This window comes from Haemorhous mexicanus, chromosome W (genome assembly GCF_027477595.1).
Source record: "Haemorhous mexicanus isolate bHaeMex1 chromosome W, bHaeMex1.pri, whole genome shotgun sequence".
Lineage (NCBI taxonomy): Eukaryota > Metazoa > Chordata > Aves > Passeriformes > Fringillidae > Haemorhous > Haemorhous mexicanus.
The window spans coordinates 4153641-4174635 of NC_082380.1; the positions used below are offsets into that span (position 1 = coordinate 4153641).

General features: G+C 42.9%; 1 pseudogene; it reads right to left on the reverse strand.

Moving 5' to 3' along the window:
* LOC132341412 (uncharacterized) overlaps positions 1-15524 on the reverse strand; it is a 40175-nt pseudogene extending 24651 nt beyond the window's left edge.
* Positions 15525-20995: the final 5471 nt, after the last annotated feature.

The window sequence follows — 20995 nt, forward strand, 5'->3', positions numbered from 1 at the left end:
AACCTTGAAGTGTTAATCAAGATATTCTTACAAAAATACAAATAGAAAGCTGAACGGGAGGGATAATTTACTGTCCTACTGTATTCTTAATTTGCTGTTAAAATTTTGGGTAAGGATAACTGTGTCACCAAACGGGATGAAAGAAACTTATCCAACACCAATTTGATGTGAATAAGCAGACACTTCTTTATTCAGGCTCTGGGAACACAGGGAATAACTCCGCCGAAAATGTGTTCCCCTTAACAAACAAAACCCATCCATTGTATATACTTTTTCTGCTAAATCATCGTTATATAAATTCTTTTACATACTATTCTTTTGCATACTGTACATACTATGCCCTCTCTTAAATTTAACATTTACGATGATTGGTTTCAATAGTTATATAACTTCATCAATATTCTTATCCTAAAACCATCAATGGTCATCTCTACTGAGTTCTACTTATTGGAATCCCTGATATTCAAATCTAGATGGGAAGAGTAGAGGGATTCCAAGCAGCGTAAGTGGTGGTCCATAGCTTCATAAACAAAACACAAGCGTCCAGTAACTTCTTGGTGAGGTTTCTATGGTTGCATATTTCAAACACAGCACTCCAAACATTTCTATATCTTATATTTTACAATTTTTACTTATAATCTAGAAAAACTTATAAATAATTATTTTATATCATTAAATTGATTATTTAATTGAAATATCTATAACAACTGGGTACACCATTCTCATATCAAATTAGTAGTGAATGATGAACCAGTTGGTAAAACTGACTTTTGAGAATATTTCACGATTCTGTCTTGATAATAATTTCTACCTTATGATAATTTTCTTAGCCTTAATCCTACTATGTTCATTACTTGCAATAATGTTATAAGGTGAATTGTTTAAATGCCTGGAAAGTTTGTTTGGGTTTTTTTCTTTTAGTATATTAGCAGTGATGCTAAATTAAAACAAAGGGAGGACTACTGAGGATTACAGCTGCAGATTGAGATGTAGATTGAGTTTTGGGTGGGTACCTGGCTGTGAACCGCCAACCCCTTGGTTAACAAAGGGCACAAAAACTGATGGGCCCAGCCAGGTGAATGGACACCGAGAGACACAGCAGGAGCTGGGAACTGCCAACCTTTTGGATAAGAAAGGGCATGAAAACTGGCGGTGCCTGTGAGGTGGGTGGACTCTGAGACAAAGCAGGAGCAGAGGACTCAGGAGGAAGAGCAAGACGACTTGTGTGCAATTAGACTGTAAGGGTATTTTTATACCAGGGGTTCCTGTGTTGGGAGTCCCTCTTCGGAGGCACCAGCTTGGGCTGTTTCTATGTTACTGCACTGTGAATAAATGGCTTTATGGAATGAGACATCTGAGGAAATTTGGGGTTGAACCAATAAGGAAACCTGGTCTGACTTTGTGTGAGTGGGATGTAGAGGGAGCCACACACACTGGAGCCACCCACTTGTGAAGGGGTTCCAGTCCCAGCAGTTAAAGTCTCTGGAACTGGGAGTATGACTTCCAGAGAATCTCTTGAATGGTCAGACTGGGAAGTTTCCTTAACATAATCTTGTTATAGGTAATAAATGAAAAAGCCAAATTAATAATAATAATGAAAGATTTTATTTTCGCGACTGAAAATAGCCACAGTCAAAGTGACAGCGTCGAGCTTGGGATCAGCACTGGGTGAACCTCACTGGGTGAGCCTCTGTCCGACCTCTATCGCATCAGACCCATCTGTTCACAAATGCCGTCTCCATTGGGGCTGGTTTTATACAGTTTTTTCTGTCCAAGGCAGAGGTGCCCCTATTTTTTTTGCTACTCCGTATATGCATGAAGTCTCCTTTCTCTGTACAGGGCTGGATAATGCTGTTTCTGGGAGGTGGCGAGTGTTGATCAAGTTATGGGAACCCGGTATTCAGATGTATGTTCCTGAAGACTCTGGTTATCTTGATTGAAGATACTTATCAAGTGTTCATCCCTTTTGGGTGTTCCCCGATAGTCCCTGAAAAGTCCCATCTCTGCACCGGCAACATCCTTTTGCTTGCTAATTAGGCTTTCTTTCCTTGCTGCCATCTGGAGTTTCACAATTTCTATGTGTCAATCTGTCTCCGGACTGTCCGTGGTCTTAGGCTTTCAGATGTTTGTTACATGTACAATTTTATTTACAACTTTATTTTATATATATTTCATATAAGCATGAATTATCTCACACCACATATTACAGTCTGAATCTTTTTTTAGTCTAAAACCATTACCCCTTGTCTTCTTGCAACCAGTCCTACTAAAAAGTCTGTCCTCATCTTTCTTATAAGCCCCTTTTAAGTATTAAAAAGCTAAAGTCTTGTCTCCCTGACACCTTCTCTTCTCCAGGTTGAACAACCCCAACTCTCTCAGCTTGCCTTCATAGGAGAGGTGTTCCAACACTCTGGTCAATTGTGTGGCCCTCCTCTGGACCCACTTGTGTCCCACTCCTATATGGAAGGGAATACCTGTTATAAATGGGAACAGACTCCTGGAACTAAAATGATTTCAGCTTTTATTATAAGGCTGAAAGCTTAAGGGGCCCATGGGTTGAGCAGGAGCATTCCTGATGAGCGAGGATACTGCAGCACTGGACCTGGGTTTTCTTGAGTAGTGATGTCTCTGATGTTCCAGGTTGAGCGGCACAGATTCACTGGGTCAGATAGCCCCTTTTTATCCTGTTTTTTGTTCCTTCAGATTGGTTTCTGTTTGGATCCTTAATTTGAATGAAGGTTTAAGGCGCTTGATTGGCTCATTACAGTTCTGTCCAGGCTGGCTCGTTTTGCTTGGGGGGGTGGTGAACTTAGGTGTAATACGGTACGTTGAGTACCGTATTTCTTATAACTACCCTTTTAACCCCTTTTACAATATAATAACCAAACTTTTTAACAGTACATGTTTAACAGTTATCAACTATTTTGCAACAGTTTCTAACCTTTTTTTGACAATTCCCCCCTCTAACTATTTGATCAGGCTTCCAGCCTGCATCAACCTTTAAAGTTCAACTTCTACTTTTCTCAGTTTCTCATACTGTTCAAGCGTATCTCTGGCATTCTGATCACTCTGTTCTTTTATTAACATTACTTTTTCTCCATTTTTCCCTTCTACATTACCTTGTTGTGTGATACTGCTTAGGACAATGCTGGTTACTATCTGGACTAGACATGGAATTGCACATGGTAGAAATATTACACTTGCTAGTGCACACACTGCAAGGAAGACAAATTTCTTTCACCATTTACTGTTCCAGGTGAACAAACTGTCCCACCAATTGGAGTCTCCAAACAAGGGGGTCCATTTTTTTGTTCCAACATAGGTTAGTTTTCTAATATTTTGAGTAAAGTTTTTAATTACGTGACTCATTCTGAAGAATTAAATTTCCTGCAGATCCCTCCTTCCTCTGCAAGGAGGTAGTCCACTGCCAATCAGATCTGGTAAATTACTGATCATGTTTGTTGTTGCTGCTGGTTTAAGAGATCAATGGTCAGAAATGTTTGATTGGACATTTATTCAAGTACTGCTTGTAAACAGATGATTCAGTTGAGCATGTATACTTGGGTTCTGTACCCCGAGGATCCATCTTGGGCCCAGGTAGCTGGCCCATAATTATCAATAATATTTTGTGGGGTCCAAATTTCATTGTTCCAATTTTGGGTTCAGCCAAATAAACTCCTTTTCTTTCTGGCCAGATCATCTTATGCTGGGACTCCCAAGTTTGATTTCGCATCCTTAGGCTGTAAGAAAAAGGATGGTTTTATTGTTCCAATTGTGCAACTCCCGGCCTACCCTCCCGCTAATTTCACATATGCTGTGTTACCACAGATCCAAAATAAATTTTTTGGTGCCTCCCAGAAATTATAATTTTGATTTGTTGTATGTTTCCAATATTTGGATAGGGTTTCCATTGCCCAGAATGGGTTAATATAATCTCCTACACATTCAAACATTTTTTCTTTTTCACTGTATACACATCTACTTTCAGTTTTTTCTACTGACCAATATGAATGGGGGTTTCTGGGATCCACCTGGTGTATGTGTCATTTGCTGCTAGATATATTTTACATGGCGTTTCTCCTGCTTCTATAGTATACATGTTCCCTTTTCTTGATGAGAATTCTTCCCCTATTACTGTTGATTTTAGCTTCCACTCCCCTTCTTTTGGGTACTACCATTCTTTTTCTTGATGTAATCCATTGTAAAGTGTCTAGGGGACCTAAACTGATACCATCCCATGGCCAAATCTCACTTAATGTGTCCCCCCGCACACCCAACAATCAGTCAAATTAAATTATTTTGTAATCTTTTCCACCATATGGATAAAATATTCTTTCCATATATTTGTCCCTCTCTATCCCTTTGTCTTTTCAATTGCACTGCTTTCTCTTTGAATGTATCCTCTAAGATGGTTTCACTTTCTTGTTCAAAACATACCCGTCTTTCTTTCATAGGGCACTCTCCTGACATCCGCTGGCTTGGGTTTGCAATATTTTTAGCTAGCCAATAGATTTTATTATCCTCTACAGATTGTTAACTGGGAGTGATTGATACATTTAGGATTCATGTTTGTGTGTACTCTTATCGGATTCGCAAGGTGCCCCCGAGAAGGAAGAATGATGCGCAGAACTCCATGATATCAGAAGGCTAATTAATTACTTTATTATACTATATTATACTATAACTATATTAAAGAGATACATACTATACTACATCATACTTACTTCTAACTAGCTACTGAAAAACTCGTGACTGTCAGCCGACAGTCCTGACACACACACATGGATCCAATTGGTCAATGAATCAAAACACCATCACCAGAATCCAATCAAGCAATCCCTTCAGGTAAATAATCTTCCAACACATTCCACATGTTCAAAAACACAGGAGCGGCAAATGAGATAAGAATTGTTTTGATCATTCTTTTCTCCGCTTCACTCACAGCTTCTTTTTGTTCAGAGGGCATGTGAATATTACATACTCTGATTAATACACTTAATGTATCTCCTCTGTATAAGGGATAGTAACACTTCTCACAAGTGTTTCCTCCATGTCATGGTTTGAGCTTGGCGAAATGCCAGTGCTTCCATGAGAATACTTTTTTTCTTGGTATTTACTGTGAGATGTGATCAGAGACAGAGCAGAGCAGGCTCTAATTTACGATTGAAAGGAAAAAAAAAATTATTAACTTAAAGCTACAGGGAAAAACATACAGAACACAGGATGAAAACTTTCTAAATTTTCTCTTCCTCCCCCCACCAAATTTCTTAATTCTGTTACCACTCTTTGGATAATTAATTCTCAATTTTTCAAGAAGAGAGGAGTCTCTCTTGCACTACAGACTTCACTTAGGAAACAGTTGAAACTTCTTGTGTTTCTGTGTCACGTGTGGCACCGCCCGGAGAACATTTTGCTGTCGTGACCTCTTCTTTCTATGTCTAGTGTTCTCACTACTGCACATGGACTAGAGCTGCTTCTAGGGTTTTTCTCTTTAAGGATGCTTTGTCTAGTTTTAAAAAAGAGCACAGTCTCTCTCTTTTTCGGACACTTGTCTCCCTCATGTTTCACCCCCTGGGGCTGAGGGGTCTCTTGAACAGAGATCATCTTTTTCTTCTTCTTCTTCGAAGACTGAGGGCACCACTACCACCCTCCTCACCCGTCGTCTCTGTGTCTCTGTTCACACACTTTCACGTCACTGCACTCTCGTGGCTCTGAGCCCTTGCCTCCCCCTAGATGCAGTCTCTGTGTCACAGGAACTCAAGGGTTCTGTCTATAACTATCTAAAAAAAGTTTAGCTAAAAGCCACTCTATCATCTCTTCCCACTTAGAATTCTTCTCAACTTCTCTCAATCTCACTAACTCTAAGAGGAATCAGCATTTGCAAGGTTTCCATCGTCTCGAGAAGGGTTAAAAGTCCCAGGCTCTGCCAGTTTAGTTCATGAACTCTTACGGCTGGCTGCTTTGCTGGGCACCCCCCCTTCTCTTTCACTCCAGCCACGCTATTACAGGCACAGTCTGCTCTCTCTCTCTCCCTCCGGGGGTGGGGGGGGGGGGGGGGGGGGGTGGGGGGGGGGAATGGGAGATGACTGCCCGAAGCTCTCGCAGTGCTCTCTTCTACCCTTCGGCCCAGGTCTGGCTTACCTCCCTCCGGCCGCATGGCTCCCCTCCCCCACCCCTGTCCAGCTCGGAGCTGGGCAGGGGAAGTCTGCTCTTGTCTCAGACTGGAACTCAAAAAGAACTTCCAGTGGGAGTTCACAGCTTTTAACTTCCTGTGTTCTCAGAAGCGTATCTATGCTTTCAGTAGACAAACTAAGTGCCAATATTTAAATCTGGACACCGGTTGGCGTGACCACACTATCTAAAAAAAACCTCATTTCTCCTCAAACCACGACACTCCACTTCCTTTGAAGTAGATGAGTAGTAGCATTGCTACGAGTGGGAGTCTGGTATGGGCTGGCCTCCTCACCTCTCGATCCACAGGGGTTTTCTGGGTGCCCTAAGAGTTTTTCCCGGAGCTAGTTCCCGATCCAGTCTTGCTTCCCACCTCTGGTTTTCCCGTCTTCTGGAGACATTCTGCCATGACCCTTATCGTACCGACTCCCTTTCTTCAATTTGGTCTCAATTAGTGTGGCAAGGAGAGTGCTCTATGGAATAGTACCGGAAACTGAGATGTTATTTTGATTGGCAATTCTTAGCTGAACAAAACTTAAACTTATACTATAACTATAACAAACATTAACAAACTTTAAGGATATAAGGATATCAATGTGGATGCTTCCCGTGGGGGAAGTTGTGTTCAGGGTTGCACTTCTTTTGCTGCTTTCCTCAGGACCAATTTCAAGTCTTTATTGTTTCTGCTGGCTATAGTCCATTCGCTTGCCTCAGCTGGGAGTTGTACTGGACTCTTCTCTCGACTTGCATGAGTCTACCTCCACTCCTTTGTTCTTACTGTGGTGTTTGTTGTAAGCAGCACCTGGAGGGGGCCTTCAAAGCAAGCAGTTAGTGGGGTTTTTTTCCATGATTTAATCAATACTCAGTCTCCTGGGTTAATACCATGTATTTTACAGTTCAGTGGGGAAGTTTGGGGGAGGTAGCCCTTTTTCTGTAGATCTTCTAAAGTTGTTTTTGCTGTTTCTTTTTTTTTCTGCATTGTCATCCCCCCCTCTAGATGTTCCCCAATACTGTACGGCGTTAGCAAGAAAGGTAGCCCAAACAACATTTCCTAAGGAGAGACCCCCTAGATCTGTTCTGGGTGTCGTTCTTATTCGTAATAGGGCTAGTGGTAAACATTTGACCCAATTCCATTTGGTTTCTAAGACCAATTTTGTTAAGATATTCTTTAAGGTTTGATTCACACTCTTGACCCTCCCAGAACTCTGAGGGTGCCAAGGGATGTGTAATTCCCACTTTATTCCCAGGGCCCTGATGACCTGTTGCAGAATACTGGATGTAAAGTGGGGGCCACGGTCAGAATCAATAATATTTACCAGCCTATATCTCAGAATAATTTCTTCCAAGAGAACTTTTGTCACAGTTTGGGCTGTCTCCCTTCTCATGGGAAATGCTTCAACCCAGTGGGTTAGATGGTCAACTATGACCAATAGGTGTTTATACCTTTGGGCTGGAGTTAATTCAGTAAAATCATCCTGAATACTCTGGAAAGGTCTTATGGCTAATTTCCTCCCTACTGGAGTGGTTTTTTGCATCACTTTTTTGTTGACTTTTGGCAGGTTAGACATTCTCCTGTGATGGATCTGGCTATTTCATATATTCCCATCCCCATGTAATATTTCAGGAAATGATCACATATTCCTTGTGTTCCCCAGTGAGTTAATCAGTGTATCTCTTCCATCACTTTCCTGGTTATTATTCGGTTGAATATTTGTGTGGCCCGTCTGGGGTCCACCACTTTTCATCCTCTGTTTTTACCCCTCCCATTTTCTCTATTTCTTTTAGCTTCTTGTCATTGAAAATTGGTACCCCCTCTTCCCTTATTTTTCCCTGGTCTTCTTTTACCCTTAGGACTATGACTGGTTCCCCCATTTCTAAGACTGCTTCTTTGGCTGCCAGGCCTGCTAATTTGTTTCCTTGGATTTCAGGGGTATCCCCTTTTTGGTGGCCTTTAATATGGACTACGGCAATTTCTTTTGGTCCTCTGAGGGATTCGAGTACTTCCCTGAGCAGACTTTCATGTGCCAGATTTTTCCCTTTTGAGTTAAGGTATCCCCTCTCTTGACAGATTTTTCCAAAGGTATGAGCTATCCCAAAGGCTTATCAAGAATCCATGTAGATTGTCCCTATATCGTCTACTAATAAATCTAAACCTCTCTTTAGGGCATATATCTTGCAACTTTTTGCAGACCAATTTGAGAGTAATTTCCCTTTTTCTTTAATTTCCCCTGCTTCAATAATGGCATATCCTGACGCCCTTTTTCCCATTAAAATTTGAGAGGATCCATCTATATACAGGACACTTCCATATGGTAAAGGGTCTTCTAGGTCTTTGTTTACTTTTGTTTGTATCTCATTTCGCTCTATACAATTATGCTCTAAATTTTCCATTGGTTCCCTGGTTAAGAATTGAGCAGAATTTAAACATTTTGAGGTGACAATCTCTAGATTCTCGATATTCATCAGGGTTATTTAATACCTCAGGATTCGGCTGTCTGTTAGCCACTGAGGAGCTTTTTGGCTGAACACTGTCCTCAAGTCATGGGGTGTGTGTACTCGAATTATCCCATTAAATGTAAGCTTTAGAGTGTCTTCTAATAAGGTAGCTGTGGCTGCCACCGCTTGAATACAGGCTGGCCACCCCCTTGCAACCAGATCAAATAATTTTGACAGATAATCCACTATCTTCCTGCTTCTCCCCCAATCTTGGGTTATTACTCGATATGCTGTCCCTTCATTAACATTAACAAACAGATTAAATGGTTTTCTTAAATTAGGCAGGCTCAAAACTGGGGCTTTTGTCAGTCGAGCCTTTAAGTCTTGGAACCGTTCGGTATTCTCCTGAGTCCAGGCTATAGGTTCTGTGCTTATTAATTTTTCATACAAAAATTTTACAGTTTGAGTATACTGATCAATCCATAATTTACAATAGCCCATTAGACCTAATAGCTTTCTTACATCTTTTTTAGTCTTGGGTGGTGGAATTGACAGGATCCCCACAACTCTTTCAGGACTGAGCTTTTCGTACCCTTTTCCAATGAGATGCCCCAGGTACTTTACCTCTTCTTCTACAAATTGGAGTTTTTTCTTTGGTACTTTTAATCCTTTTTCTTCCAGGAAATTTAGTAAGCTTATCCTGGCTTGTTGGACTTGTTCTTGATCTTTGCCTGATATTAGTAGGTCATCCACATATTGTAGAATTTGTATTTCTTCCCCAGGTACAAAGGATTTTATAAGATCCTCTAAGGCTCATCCAAATGGGTTAGGGGACTCTGTGAATCCCTGTGGGAGGTGGGTCCACCAAAGTTGTTGTTTATGTTTTCAGTCTGGGTCTTCCCATTCAAAGGCAAATCAATTCCTGCTCCCCACCTCTAAACGGACAGGCCCAGAAAGCATCTTTCAAATCTATTACTGAGAACCACGCATGTTCTCGTGGAATTTGACTGAGAAGAGTATATGGATTTAATACTATCGGATATCTGGAAATTGTTTGTTTGTAATTTCCCTCAAATCCTGCACCATTCGATGGGTTCCATTAGCCTTTTTGACAGCTAGAGTTGGTGTATTATGTGGTGACATGCATGGTTCTAGTATGCCTTCTTCCACGAGTCCCTGTATCACAGATGTTAGTCCTCTCTGGCCTTCAGGGGAGATGGGATATTGTTTTATCTGAACAGGGGGAATTCCTGACTGCATTTCTATTTTAATTGGTGGGATATTTAACAACCCTCGCCCTCCTCCTTCTGTCCAGACTATTGGATTCATTTCTCCCATATACCGTTCAGTTAATAACATTATTTGGGGTACCATCCTCCCCTCCTTTGGCACTACTCCAATTCCCATCTTTACTTGCCGGTCCCACCCCAAATATGTTACAACCTAGTTCCGGGATTGTCACCATCCACTCATACGAACAGGGGTCGTGATGGTTCATTAACTGATCTCAGAGTGCAAAAATCTACACAGAAGGGGGATTGCACTATCAATCAAAACAAATGCACCTTTTATTGAATGACCGCAGCAATTGCGTTAAAGGAATTAGGAAAATGGAAAAGAATAGTTAAAGAGGGAGAAAGAGAGCGGGTATAGCTACCAAACGTAGAGGGACTAAGTCCTCGTGGTACGGTCGATGGAGTTTGCCTAGTCACGTCGGGAGGATCTCAAAGTCCTGGTTATCTCAGGGTTCTATTATAGTCCATTGCTGAGGAGAGGGAAACAGATCTTGACATCGCTGAGGGGGAGCAGACACAATAAAGAATAAGTCTATTGAAATTGCTGAGGGGGGAAAAGGTACTGAAGATGGGTACAGACAGTCCATGTTCTCAGCAGGATAAGTCAATATCAGCAGTGAGCGGGACCCATTGTTTCAGGACTGGTTGCTATGGGAAACCAGTCTAGGTCCAGTGAACACATCTGCAGGCAACACTTAGCAGGCATCCCCCTTCAGTCAGGCCAGCACCCCCCTGTATCACGGTTATAGGGATCTCAGTCTCAGTCCTTGGGAGGGGGCTTCAATCTCCATCCATCACGGTGGTAGTGGAGCAGATGAAGGATTTTCCGTGGACGGGGGACTACCAAAGGTGCCCCAGCAAGTTCATTTGGCCAATAGGTAGGAAAATTCATGGGCTATTGTCGCGAAACCCGTGCAAGCATATAGGGCTTGTCCCCCCCGGCAGGCCCTGCTAGAAGCAGTCACTGTAGACACAGCTGCGAACAATCACTTGGAAGGCCAAAACTGTGCTCAGGGGCCTCAGGATTTTGGCGTGCATCTACCACCGGCATGCCAGAATTCCGATCAGGGTCCTCAGGGTCCCCATGTCTGTCCTTGGGACGGTCGTGAGGCAAATGAGGGGAACTTCAGACCGTCTTTCACAGGGATATAAAGGAAATCAGCCCTTCATTACTTTGAATTGCCTTTTATAATTATGCTCTCTATAACCTGGGTCCAAACGGTTCCCCTTTTGCTCCCCGCACTTGGCAGATCTTTTTGCTTAGCTGAGCCCCTCTAGGGAGCTTCTTCACACAGGATCGATCAGCACCTGTGTCCACTAAAAACTCATATTCTTAGCTCTGGGGGCAAATTTCTAAGTTTACATGGGGCTCTATCTGGTGTCCAATCTCATCCCCTAGAGTGTAGAGCCCCTGACACCCCTAATCATCATCTCCTCTCAGAATCTTCTCCAGGGTGTCCTGTTCTTTCTCAATTGCTTCATCCATTTGTAATTTTTTACAGGATCGCTTAACATGCCCTTTTCCACCACAGTAATAGCAATACACATAATCTTATGGTGTTTTTTTCCATTTACCCAGCTTCCCTTCATTTTCTGCTCCCCCTCTTAGCTCCCCTCTTCCCACTCCTACCCTTTCTCTTGCTACCACCACCATAATTTTTACTTTTGTTCTGTTCTTCTCCTCATCTCTTCCAAATAAATTTTCAGAGCTTCCCTTAACAGATCGGTAATTCCCCTTTCTTGCCAGTCTTCCAATTTTTCTAATTTCCGTCTAATGTCAGGCCAAGCTTTAGTAACAAACAGTACTTTTAATAATACTTGGCCCTCTGGTCCTTAAGGATCAATGTTGGAATGTAACTGAAAATTTCATTTGAATCAATTTAGCCATGTCCCCAGGGACTCATCTCCTTCTAAGAATTTGACCCAGCAAGTAACATACTCTGCTTCTTCTGAATTAGGGTTTTTTTGGTTACACACTTGATGATATAATAAATTACATAACCACTTATCTCTACTTCCATACCAGGACCACTTTAAGGATTTTTGTTTTAATTTCTTCTTTGGCCAATGTTCCACACAATAATAAATCATCCTCACTTGATCTAACTTTTTAGTTGTTTCCCACTTATTCCAGTCATCCAGTATATCACCAAGGGGGCTTCCAGGAGGAATATTCTTATTCGTTTTCTTTGGTTGCTCTCCTCGTTTACTGTGACCCTGACCCATGGTGACTTTCAGTTACTAAAAAAAACTGCTTACTGTTACCAGCCCTTTTAAAAGTTCTGTTTCACTGTTTTTTAACTTAAGAGAGAGAAGATCTCCTTCTAATCTCTTTCTGTTTATGTAACAGGTCTCCTTGCCCTCAACAATCGACTTTGGTACCCCTGGGCACTCTTATCTGGTGCTCTTATCTAAGGAGCACTTACTCTTTGGCACTTACACACACACATTCATTCACACCCTCAGGCCTGTTCATTCATACTTCTTGACTTCTGCTTAGCCGAGTTTGTGGTTCTTGGTGCCTCGCCCACCCGGACTATGTAAGGTACCTTTTTTTCAACACCCCAGAACCTTAAGTATTGATACCCCTAAGTTTCCCCACTGACCTAGGTTCACCACTCCAGTAAATTTCCTTTTTCTTTTATTGGACAGGGGAAGGAATCATTAGCAAACCTCTTAGACTTACACAAAGCAGACCCCTGTTGCCAGAGAATCACTGGTCCGTGTAGGCCCCCACCCTGACCCCTTCCACCTCCCCTGAGGTTTAGCTCTTCCTCTTCCCTAGAGATAGCCTCAGAGTCAGGGGTTCGGATCTCCACACCTTGCTCAAGCTGAACTTCCCACTCCCCGTGTCCTGAGGAATGGGCCACACAACCACCCCTGGGAGCCACAGTGCTAAAAAGTCCTGCGATACTGTAGCCCCCCTCACCTTGGGGTTGGCCTCTCCAGGCTTCAGTACCACCAGGCCTCTAGGAAGGGCCCTGAATCTGGTTGCCTCGGGTGTCAGTTCAACTGCGAGGCTGTCTACGTGTCACTCAAACCTTCGCCACAGCCCCCACAAGCCTGGGAAGGTGAAGCTGATTTGCGTGTGACTCACTCTCTCCCCACAGTCCCCACACGCCCAGGAAACAACAGCTAATTTGCGTGTCACTCACACCTTTTTTGCCACAGCACCCCACCCATCCAGGGAACAGTGGCTTGTCAGGCTTTAACAGGGGCTGCCCGGGTGCCAGAACAAGGAGGGTTGGGGGGGCGCCTCACTCGTTCTTCCCTCTTTCGCTTCCCTCCTTTCCCAGCTGGTCTCCTTGCAGAATGCCGGAACTGTGGTCCTAGGATGTCCTCTCTTACTTCAGGGTTCCCAGCCACTTGAGCTGCTGGCCCCATCTTAAACATGCTCTGCACACACATACACTAGCCCCGCCTTGTCCCCTTGGGCCCTCCCAGTTCTGGTGGATGGGTGTCCTGGATTGTCAAGCAACTTGTATTCTATTTGCCATCTGTATGGCAGTTGTCTTTTGTTAAGTGGGCAGCTGTCCTTATCTCTTCCACAACCAATCCTCCTTCTGGGGAGACATCTGCTGATAATAGGCTATTCAATGTCACTGCATGACTGATAAGAACTATAACATCCCATTGTGAGATGCCCTGCCCAGAAGGAGAGCCAAGCATTCCTACCCGGATACAATGCTGAGATTCTGAAACATGAGCATGGCTTCTCCACTGGATTTCCCAGAGGAACAGCTGCCTCTTCCACTGGTTCTTCAGAGGAAGACTACACCCTTCTACAAGATCACTGCTTCAACAGAACCACACCTGACACTCCAGGAGGACTGCAGCCACAATTCCAATTGGACTGCTACCAACAACACTTTGTATGCTGCTATGCTTTAGTATCGGTTACATTGTCAAACAATGTAATGTTTTCTATGCTGCTTGACCTTTGAAGATTCTACAAACCAATTAATGACCGCAATTGCTTTTGCTTATCTTTTAGTTACACAAATAGTACTTCAGCCTGTCCATAGTTATTAATAACTAAAAATGCTAAATAAAAATGTACTGTTATATCAACTTTATAATATTAGCATTTCTTCTCTCCCCCAGGCACTAAAGAATGGATTCCTCATAACATCAAAACAATTAAATCACCTATAGTAAACATTATTTTTTAGCAAATAAAATCATGTGGTTATTTTAAAGTGTGTGCTGTATATATCTTATAATACTTAAGTTCTCTAATATATCTGAAAAAACCATACCTAGCTGTACAGATTTAACCATAAAAACCACTACTACACTCAATATTCTCTTTGAAACATAGAAAGAAGGATGTTGTTCTAAGCTAGATATAAATGTGTAATCAACAATACATATTTCATGAATACTTAGGAAAAAGTAGTCTTTCTGTTACTGGAGAAATCTTGCTGTGTACTATCCATTTTTTGCCCGTAAAACACTGAAACTGAAGATTTAGGAGATGGAGCAACTAATTTGGTAAAATACTGAATTCCATTGTCACAATCCTGTGGCTGGTGTTTTCTGGAATGTTACTTCATTTGCATGAGACTTGTGCAGACTCACTTCCTGTGGTTGGTCTGTATAAACAGCACTGCATGCATGAGTTCCTAATCAGATCAGACCAGCTACAACCAAGTCTTTCCTATTGTGGCTGTCAAATGAGAAGAGGAAGGCCCACTAGGCATATATCCTGGTGAGTTTGTTACACATCACCCAACCAGGTTGAAGAGGCAGATGAAATATTCTATAAAAAGCTGGGAGAAGTTTAATGATCGGTGGCCCTTGTTTTCATAGGGACTTCAACTTACCAGATGTCTGCAGGAAATAGAGCAGAGAGGAAATAGTCTAGGATGTGGATGTTGTGGTGTTTGAAGGCTATCTTGGGCACAGCGATCATGAAATGAAAGTTTTCAATTCCCAAAGAAGTAAGGAGGGGGATCAGCAGAACTGCCACCTTGGACTTCCAGAGGGCAGACTTTGGCCCGTTTAGGGGACTGGTTGAGAGAGTCCTTTAGAGGGCAGTCCTGAAGGGCAAAGAAGTCCGGAGTGGCTGGATATCCTTCAAGAAGGCAATTCTAAACACATAGGAGCAAAAAGATAAGCCAATGGGGAAGAAGACCAGCCTAGCTGAACAGAGAACTTTGGAACTCAGAAAAAGGAGAGTTTATCCCCATTGGAACAAGAGGCAGGCAGCTCAGGAGGACTGCAAAGATGTTGCAAGGTTATACAGGAAGAAAATTAGAAGGGCCTAAACACAACTAGAATTTAATCTGGCCCCTGCTGTAAAAGATAATTTAAAAGACATATGGTCCAGACCCTTCACCAGCTTTGTTGTCCTTTGGCCATACTTCAGCACCTGTAGTGTGGGGCCAAGAAGTGAACACACTTGAGGTGTGGCCTCACCAGTGCTGAATACAGGGGGATGATCACTTCTCTAGACCTGCTGGCCACACTATTGCTGATACAAGCCAGGGCAACACTGGCCTTCTTGGCCACCTGGGCACACTTCTGGTTCATATTCAGCTGGTTGTCTACCAGTACCCCCAGGTCCTTTTCTGCCAGGCAGCTTTCCAGACATTCTTCTCTAAGCCTGTAGTGCTGCATGGGGTTGTTGTGACAAATGCAAGTCCCTTGTTGAACCTCATATAACTGGCATCATCTCATCAATCCAGCCTGTCCAGACCCCTCATCAGAACCTTTCAGCCCTCAAGCAGATCAACATTCCCACCCAATTGGTGATGTCTACTTACTGAGGTTGCACACAATCCCCTCATCCAGATCAATAAAGATATTAAACAGAAGTAACCCCAGTACTATGCCCTGGGGAACACCACTTTTGAGCAGCCACAGACTTTGACTAGCAACCAATATACCTTTCACCAAAACTCTCTGGGCATGGCCATCCAACCAGTTTGTTATCCAGCAAAGAGTACACTCATCCAAGCCATTAGCAGCCAGTTTCTCCAGGAGAATGCTGGGGTAAAGGATGTCAAAGTCTTGCTTTACTTATGTCCAGGCAGACAACATTTCTGGCCTTCCCTCATCTGCCAAGCAGGTCACCCTCTCATAAAAGGAGACCAGGTTAGTCAAGCAGGACCTGCCTTTCATAAACTCATGCTGTCTGGGCCTGATTCCCTAGTTGTCCTGTATGTGCCATGTGATGGTACTTAAGATGATCTGCTTGGTAACCTCCCCCTTCACTGAGGTCAGACTGATAAGCCTGTAGTGATGCCTTAGGTTTTAGCTTTTATATTTTTCAGATTCTGTACTGCTTTAGTGTGGAGTTCTGAGCTTCATATTAAGGGTTGGTAAGCTCTCTTCACAGAGTAGCTAGACAAAACAATTCCTTTCCTAACTTGGGACCAAGGACAACCACCCAAATTTCAGGCCCAAGAGCATAAACAACATGGACTGAAGAGAGAAAAACAAGAAGGATGGGACTTTATAACCTAAAGCTATAACTGGACAATTATCTCCAATATGCTAATGGAACAGAACTTAAAAAAGTGAGAGACCTCATGACCGGTCAGCCATTTTTGTGTCCATTTTGGTTCATCTTGGGTGTAGCCCTGGCTGGGGTCTTGTACTGCCCAAGGTGTATCCATTGAGACCTTTTAGTAAATACCTGCTTTATTCTTTAACTCTGTCTAGCCTCTGTTCTAGATCAGCCTTCACAAGGCATCAGTAGTTCCCCGGAAATGACAGGAAGTATAGCCTGAACCTAAACTAAAATAACAGAACACTTTGTTGTGGTTTAAGAGACAGGTGTCTGCCCAGGAAGGTGGGAACCTTCCTGGAATAGAAAATATTACCCCCTTCCTTCCAAATTATTATAACTTTGAAATTACAAGGCTTTTAGGCAAAGATATGAAAAAAGGAATAGCAGTTCTTTACTAGAATATATATATATATATATGACAAGGCAAACAAAAAACAACAGCAGCAACAACAAACATAACCAGAATCCAAATAACAGCCTTCTCTCACCCATCAAGCACTTTCCCCTTTGGTGTAGTTATGACCCCGGCCGTCAGGAGTACTGTTGGCTTCAGGTGAGGCAGGGCGGGTGCGATGATTCCCCCGTGGCTGCAGGGGCAGCTGTGGCTCAAGCTCGGCCACCTCTCCACATGGCAATGGTGGCTCAGGTGAAAGGGGAGAGAGGAGGTGGCTCCCCTTGCAATACTCACGGGAAGCAGTCAGTCTCAGTGCCACTCCGGGAGGTGAGGTGTGTCACCGACATGTATTATGAAAAATCCTTTCCTTAGGATTTGTTCCTCCTGAGAAGCTGAGAGGCCTCAAGAACAAAATGCAAACAATTCTTATCTGCTGCTGTGGAATGCAACAGGTGGATCTGTGATTGGTCTCATCTGGTTGTTTCTAATTAATAGCCAATCACAGTCCACGTGTCCAGACTGTCTCGGTCAGAGATAAACCTTTGTTATTCATTCCTTTTCTATTCTTAGCTAAGCCTTCTGATGAAATCCTTTCTTCTATTCTTTTAGTATAGTTTTTAACATAATATAGATCATAAAATAATAAACCAAGCCTTCTGAACATGGAGTCAACTTTCTTGTCTCTTCTCTCATCCTAAGACCCCTGTGAACACCATCACAGAGGTGGACTGTAGCAGTAGCCTCAGAGCAGTGGGCTGGAACAGCAGACGTGAGAAGACTCCGGAGCTGGAGAATCAAAGTGTAGCAATAACACCAAAGTGGTGGCGAAAGCGGGGGGGGTCTGGGCAGATGTGGGGTGTCAAGCTAAAGTGTAGCAAAACCCCTGAAGCTGCCCCAGAAAACAGCGGGGGCTGGGCTGCGGATTGCTCCCTTGCACAGCTCACCGAAAACAGCTGGTCTCAAGGCCAGGTGGCTACACAGAGGGAATGGCCCGGCAGGGGATGCTCCCAGCTCCTGGCACCACACGCACCGGCTCTGGGCTCCCAAGTGGCAGAGGAGCAGAGAAGCAAGCTGGCAGGCCCAGGTCACAGTGCTGAAAGCGTAAGAAAACCAAGAGGGGAAAAAACCAAAAACCACAGGGCAACAGGATCTCAGGTCAGATTTCCCTACCGTGCCATGTGCCACTGTGTTGATCACCCCCACTAGAAGGAAGAGCAGCCCTTAGCCCCCAACCCCCCGCAGGATCCAGGGCCGCCCTTCACTCATCGCGATATTCTCAATGATTTGCAGAAAAAAACTCCACAACTCGTAAAAGTCGTGAAATAGGTATGCATCTTTATTTAGCACTGGGCACATGCAGGATAGCTCCTCAAAGAACATGTGCACCCTCTGAGAGTCCAAACTCCCCTTTGTCCCCCAACCTGTTGCATATTCATTAAGTTTCGCAATAGGTTCATTAGTTCTTATTAGTCCTTGAGCAGTGCCCTCTTGGTCTGTCTTCTCCTCAGATTTGGTTTGATTCTTGTTTCAAGGTTCAAGGGCCCCCTCTTATCTCCCTCTTGCCTGGAAGTTCACATTCCTTTCCCCTTGTTTGAGGCAGTTTTGTGAGCTACAGGCTTTTTTGTGAGGACAGGCTTTTTCGAGCACAGCAAATTTAACAGACTAAACAAGTTAAAACAACATACTTCATCTATTCGAGCAAGCTACAGACTAAACAATTCAAAACAGTAAATTTGAAATGGATTTCTATCCCCAGTTAATTCCTAACCCCATGTCTCACCAAGCCGATGGGGGGGCAGTAACAATTCCGGACACAATACAAAAACAAAACCAAAACGGCTATGGGTTACAACCATCCCCACGACACACCTTAAAAGACTTAGCTACTTCCTGTGTACAAGGATCCCCCATTCTTCACCCTGTCAAATCCTTTCCTGGAGAAATAGACCCAGAAGTGCCTATACTGGAAACAGTGCCTTGATGTGTAGCAGCCTACAGGGCTTGTGAGGTCTGCTGTATTAAGTCTAGATCACTGGCAAGTCTTCATTTTGCTTAAGAGAATGATTTAATCATAGAATGACTTGGGTTGGGAGGGACCTTAAAGATCATCTAGTTCCAAGCCTCCCTACCATGGACAGGGATACCTTTCACTAGACCAGGTTGCTCAGAGCCCCATCCAGCCTGGCCTTGAACACTTTCAGGGATGGGGCATCAACAATTTCTCTTGGCAATGTTCTAGTGCCTCAGCACCCTCACAGTAAAGAATTTTTTCCTAAATATATACCTAAACCTACTCTCAGTTTAAAGGCATCCCCCCTTGTCATGTCACTACATGCTCTTGTAAATAGCCTCTCTCCATCTTTCTTGTAGGCTCCCTTCCGGTACTGGAAGGCAGCAATTAGCTCATTCCAAGGCCGCCTTTTCTTCAAGCTGAACAAACCCAACTGTGTCAGCCTTTCCTCATAGGAAAGGTGCTTCATCCCGCCCATGCCTTAAAAACCTAGAAATGAAACAACACACTTTCAAGACAATATTAGTGTAGGAGGTAATATAAAGACTGGTCTTTATTGGAGGCCTCCAAGGAGCAGATATGGAAAAAGCCCACCACCCCTGCATGGGGTGAATATAGTTTTATAAATTTAGCAAATTAGTACCACTGACAAGAATCACCAATTATAAACATAAGTGATGAAGAAATTCCCCCTTTTTGGTTCCACGTCTTCGGCAGCCCTTCCTTAGATAGGATCAAAACTGTTTATGAAAATGTGTCTTGAAGGGCTGGCTTCACTTTGGCTTCCCAGTGAATCTAACCTTGGACCTCCTGATTGAATCCTCTGGAATGTGTTTTGTCTTTCTGCCTGTCAGGGTAGGGAAAAGTACTGGGCTAGTTAGGAATACAATAATAGGCTAAAGAGCTACAAATATATGTGCAAAGAATATAAAGAATATATAAAAGGAGAAAAGGGAAAAAACAATTTGGCATCCATTCCCCTCTTTAGAGACATGACAAGATTGTCTAGTCTCTACTCTGTCACTATAGGACATGAAAGAACACAAGTGCACACCATTGCTCTCAAGGTGAAGAAAAAAAGGAACGTTTATTTTCTGACTCCAACATTTATAGTTTTCCAAAAGTGACAGTGGATTGGAGGGTGACAGTGCCACCTCTCCAATGACACTGGACAAACTAACAGTCCATCAAATTTCTCCTCCTCCATAAAAGAATGCAAAACAATGAGTTATTTACAGAAAGTGTGTGAGAAAGTTGGTTACAAGAATGTAAACATCAGAAGGCTTAGAAAATCTTAAAAAATCAGGGCGACACTACTCTTTACATTTAACCACAGCATCACATCATACAGCCAGCTATTATGCAAAAATTAACTCCAGATATAAGTAGTATGAACAATTCCTTTTATCCAGACCCAGTTCAGTAACCATGAGGTGTGTGTATGGAAGATATATTCAAAGTTCAATGAGCCTTTTGAAAGCTACCTGATGAAGAATTTGAGTTTGCTTCCAAATTTCAACCAAATCCTTATTAATTGTTTCACTCTGGTCTGCATAAGAACAACAACTAGTGTTAATGATTTTGTGGCTAGTAGGAAATTGAGAGCCATTCTGTTTTGCAAGACTGTATTAGACAAATAATGGACAAATTCCTGTAAGGATGAAATTGCATCTAAACTTTGCTTTTCTATACGTTCAATAACAGCTGAGATGTTAACCACTGCTCTCTTCAGTTTCATTACTTCCCAAGAGTGAATGAGAGCTCTGATTACACTATGGAAAAGTGTGGGATGCTCATAGAGGGGATTAATGGATCTTTTCATCTTCCTCATCAATCCATTTGGATCCTCAGTGTGATCAAATATTGTTATGTTTGGAATTACAACTCCTAGGGCACAGGCCTGATCTTTATCTAGGGGCAAAACTTACCAGGCCTCATTTTTCACATATCCAATACCACCCCAACAAGTTGTTCTTATTAAGTGTTTTGGATACATTCTGGACTAAAGCCACATGCAAATTTTGGGACCAAACCTGAATCATGGTTACTAACTGTGCAGATAACAGGTACAAAAAGAACAAATTTAAACCGCATTTTCCTAATTTGTATCAGTCTCTGTTTTCCAGTTGTTTCAGGAGCAGAGGTCTTCTTGACTCTGGAGTAGCGAATTC